The following is a 5,407-nucleotide window of genomic DNA, read 5'->3' as shown; positions in this document are numbered from 1 at the left end:
AATGCAGCTTTTGAATGATGGTTATTTGGCCTTTGTTGTATAATTATAGCAAAGGAGGAAGGATGGGAGAAAGCGTTAGACAGGGTTACTGCAGATCAAATGTTCTGTTAAACCTCAATTAAACTGGCCAGCGTGTTGAAATGTGTTCTACATTACCTCAATAAATAATTAAGTTTGGAAGTATCTCTTTTTGAGGCAGATGAGAAAGTCATGTTTTAGCACAAAGACTGGAATTAAAAGTGTCTGGAAAAGATTTTCCCACGTTGAGAGAGTTGAAATTAGAATTCTTTCCGTAAATATGTAATATAACACTGGTTGGTTTAGCACGATGACTGACAGCAGACCTGCAGCGCTATTTTTTATTTCTGTTAAAATCCATTAATTTTGAGAGCTATTTCCCCCCACTAAACTTCCCCCAAACCAAACCTTTGCACACCTATCCACTAATGAGCATATTTCCCAGGGCGCCAGGCTACCTTTAACAATGCTGGCAGGGAGGTAGCACATCATTTGCTGCCACGCTCGAGTAGTAAGTTAATCCAGCAGGGACATGAGTGACATGGCGGTGAAGCAAAGTAGACAATGTAATAACACTAATCACTTAGTGGAGTTCATTTACAGCACTAAAAACAAAGGTCAGTGACACTGACGGGCCCTCTAAGGACGGCCTGGTGTTTACTGGCGAGCCGAGCCCGGAGGACAGTGGCTGCATGCTGGATGCTGTGTGTGGACATCCACAGCTAGTTGGTATGTGTAGGAGCGCACGGGCTCGGACTTGGCACAAGGCAGCGGACAGGTGGGATGCTCAGCCAGCCAACGTCCCTTAACTTGCTCAAGTGTCTGTGTTTGTGTGTGTGTGTGGTAATTACTTTTTCACTTGTACTTGTGTGTGCGCGCGCGTGTGTGATTACAGGCGGGTGGCGGGTAGAGGAGCTTGTCAGAAGTTATCTGCCCATCTCATCTCATCATAGCCGCTCCGGCGGATTCCCTCGATGGCTCAACAGCCAGACGCTGCCGCGCTGCTGTCAATCGAGCCGTCAACGGCAGCGCAAATCGATGCCAATCTCCCTTGCTTTCTATTTTTAGCTCAGCCCACGGGGTCTTTGATAAGGATGCTCTGGCTGCAAACCACCCCTTCCCTCCGCCCCATCGTTCTTTTTGTTTGCCTCAAATGAGCAGGAGCCCTTGCAACCTCTTTCTCTTGGCCTGCTGATGAGAGCTGATAAGAGACGAGATGGAGCTAAAGGCCCACCGCTGTGAGGAGGCTTTTATGGCGAAGATTGATGAGTGGACCACTATCACACGCGCTATCAGGCCGACACGTTGTTGTATTGTTTAGTCTGTGATGTGATTGCATTTCAACTTCTCACTTTTATCCGAGACAATGCACAATTCTGAAATGAAGTCACGTCTCATGTAGTCCGAGCCACATAGTGAAATGCACTGTAGCACACTATTGGCCTTTAATTAGTTACTTTGAATGATTTTTTGTTGTTGTTGTCATTGTAGTTAATTAAGAAAGAAATAGTATTATGTGGTGTGTAAATTTTACACTACCAGAATGACATCTTATAAAATGTCATTGATGTTTAGTTTTGCTACTGACACACTGTTGAATATGAATGTTTACTAGTGTAGTTGTTTACTACTAGTATTGCATCATACTGGGCACTTTTTAAAATATTTTGCTTCACACATGTATCGAATTAAGGTTTTACCTCGGGATGCACCCAATACTGTATGTCTACTCATAATCGAAAAAACAAAAAAAAAAGCTCCGATACTGCAACACCGATACTACTTTACCAGTCTGACATAACTTCACGGCAGGGTGAGTAGGAGCCACGTCAGCCGTGCGGAGATACTTTAAGGTAAACGCTTAGTTAGCTGACTGCAAAATACACTTAGCGAAATGGATGTGGATGTGAGACACAACATAGCTGAAATGCCATGTTCGAGGAAAACAATATTTGAAAACACATTTTCAATCAATTGCCAGACGTAATAGCACGAGCAAGTACCGGAACTTGGTATGGGTGTATCCCATCAAGACTATCAGTGGTGTAGAACTGCACTGCATCACAGTGAGAGCATATTTTGGTTTCCTTACAAGCAGGGATGGCGTCTCCACGGTGCTGCTAGAGGAGCTTCCCCGAAGATGAATCTGTCACGTAAATAATCAGGATGGTCCCTGTGAGCTTGATGTCGACAGCAATCACCGGGGGGGTTGCGTTGCGTGATTATTGTAGGTGGTGAGAGAAAAACGCTTTTGTTTTGAAGCGCTTTGAAAAGCAGCGAAGACAATCGGAGTTCTACTCTACTAATGAACAGTGAAGAAGAAGAAGAGTGTTGGAGGAGGAGGGGGCAGACTAATGGGGGCACTTTTGCGATCAGTCTAACTTTGAGGCGGCGTGAGCCCGCTCGACAACACAGGCCTGCTGGGACGACAGACTGTTGCGCAACGGCGAGGTCACGGCTCTGACCCAGGTGACCCACGGCGTTCGGCAACAGCTGCGCATTTTGCACCGTACCCTTCAGCAGAGCAACTCTTCGGAAGTTCTTATGATGACGCTATGGGGGCACAAGTCTTGGGACAGCATGAAGCCTAACCCAGCTGACACCCTAGACCGGTCTTCAGCCAATTGCAGGTCCTCTCTGATGAATTTGTCAATTAACAGCTGAGCTAGACCGTCTATCTCACTAAATACTAGCTACTCATATTTAGTCAGAGCTGGCCACGGCAATAAGACATTTGATTCAAAAAGAGACTGAGGGCAGTAAGAGAACAGACCGCTAAAGCAAAGTAGAGACTGGAGTTTCATACTGCAGCGTCCAAAGCTAAGGCGCAGTGACAGGCGAGCCGAAACATTTATTTTGGTCTTTCCTAGCCTTGTATCCTCATGTTACACTTCCCTTTCCCTGTAAATGTCATTGCCAGGTTTGGTAATACTTTTATTGTAAAACCAACAAGAACAAAAATGAACCTTCACTCATCTTGCTGGCTCTGTTTTGACTCCAATATCGCATTTAATCTACCGCCCGTCATTCTTGGCCGCATGTTGTTTGGCAAGAGCGGAGTCAAACATTTCCCCTCTAATTGGATGTTTTTGTGGATGCCGGATTAATCAGCCGCGGGATATTTAATGTTGTTTGGGCAGCTGAGAGGTAATAGAGCCAAGCCATTAACATATCATTAAAGACTCCTAAGCACTGTAATTGCAGGCAGAACGCTGACGCTTCATTCTCATTAAGTGGACACGGCGTGGCGTGGCGGTGGCAGCTTTTCTTAAGTGAGCTGTGGAACAAATGTTCGCAACTCAGCACACGGCTGTCACACCGGGACGTCTGCGGGTCGCATTCTCGGCGGCGTGAGCTGGCAGAACGGCTGCGCCTGAGGCCGACAGTCATTACTGAGAGAAAGCGGGGCTCGTTTTCTCGGCTATTGTGTTCGACTTTGATTTCTGGGAGGAGGAGATGTGGGATCCTCAGCTTGGTTGACACTGCCAGAAAGGTGTTCATTAATATTGTTGTTTAGAATCAGAATCTTTATTGTCATTGCACGGTGCACAAAGAAAATCCATTATTGTGGTGTGAAAAGTGTTGCATCATAGTACCTATTTTCACTACACAAGGGGTAAAATATTACAAACACATCAATATATTGATGAAGAGAAAAAAAAGAGAACAATCTATGTGAAGGCTGAATATGTGATATAGGAGTGGTGCCACAAAATATCAATAGTGTAATATATTGTATTTGTATTCTTATCAATACAGCATTGACACGCCGACATCAACTATCCATATACTGTAGCTAGGCAACCATTTTCTCTTGCTCCTGAATAACAAAACATGATGATAACTATATTATACTTTGATGGTAATAACTTCATTTCTTTTTTTGTGTCTGCTTCATGAGCAAGATCATTATATGTGGTCTTTTTGTTTGAACTTTTATTGAGCCAAGGCACATATTTTACATTGGAAATATTTGAGCACACCATAGAACAAAAATGTCAACAACAAAAAAAGTGAATACCTGTACACAGGTTAATTATGTACCTTCAACCATCTAGTGCAGGGGTGTCAAACTCATTTTTGTCACAGGCCACATTGCAGTTATGGTTCCACTCGGAGGGCCGTTATGGCTGCAAACCCATATGAATGTATGATTGCCTCATATTATTACAAATACACAAATTCATGGATAATTACTTTTGAAATCAAAAGCCAGTAAAAACTGTTCAACTACAGTACAAATACATTTTATTTTAAAAGTAGGGATGATAAAAATAATGCTTGGAATATCTCAATATTTTTAAAAGTGGAGACAATTTGGAAATCGGTATTTTAGCAAGAAACAAAGTCGATGCACACTCTCGCGGGCCACATAAAATGACGTGGTGGGCCAGACCTGGCCCCTGGGCCACCAGTTTGACACCTGTGATCAAGGGGAAGCGCATTTAATTTTCTGCCTGTCACAATATGGGATAGATGGATGAGGAAAAATACATTTTTGTGGGTAAACTCAATACATGAATCACTGCTATGGATTATCGCTGAGGCGCCTACGATGTTTGTTTGGTTGTCGATGCCATGTTTACATTTTAGTGGACATTATAGACGGCGCCCAGTGTCAAATGATAAAATATGAACGCTGGCTTTATTATTCAGGAGGACTGGAGATCTCGGCTTACATTTGTGCGTCACAGCAGCTCGTGTTGAGTCAACCAAATATTTGACCGTCTTTGCGCTTTAATTAGATTCCCTTTCTGTGCAGTTGGCCAAATTTCGGGGATTATCCAATTATCACTTGCGTGCCGACAAACACGAGGATCTCTTTGCCTTTCGGTAATGGGAATGAGGAATCAGCACTCAAAGGAGAGGCCTATCACTGAGAATTATTGAACAGCGAAGTTTAAAAAGAGAGAGAGAGCGAGTGCGAGAGAGAGTGTTTGAGTGTGTGTGTGTGGTCCGCTTGTGGATTTCCTCTGATTTCATCAGGAAAAAAAAAAAAAAAAAGACGGCGAGGGCGATTCCCCTGCTAACGCTGTCCAGCTGCCGTGTGGAGGCGAGCAAACAATCCTCTCAAGGCTCACGGCTCAACTTTGTAGGCTATCATGTAGTGCTGATTAAAGGCTTCGCTATTGTTTAATGAGGCAGAAATGGAAGCAGATTTAGTGCACCTCTCAATGTGTCAGCGTGCTGACACGGGGGCTGAAATGCAGCTTTAGTCACTGTCTCTTAATTGCATGGAATGAAACTTCCTGTGCATGCGTCTCATAACAAAACAACCATTGGACTGCATACGCGCATATACGTGCCAGTGTTTGACGTTTGTGAGATGGGAAACAAAGCCAAAACACCAACGTTTGAGTGACAAATGAAACAGGAGATATGCAGCAGG

Source organism: Phyllopteryx taeniolatus, chromosome 22, assembly GCF_024500385.1.
Source record: "Phyllopteryx taeniolatus isolate TA_2022b chromosome 22, UOR_Ptae_1.2, whole genome shotgun sequence".
Lineage (NCBI taxonomy): Eukaryota > Metazoa > Chordata > Actinopteri > Syngnathiformes > Syngnathidae > Phyllopteryx > Phyllopteryx taeniolatus.
The sequence above is the reverse complement of the archived record's forward strand: the minus strand, read 5'-3'. Positions refer to the sequence as shown.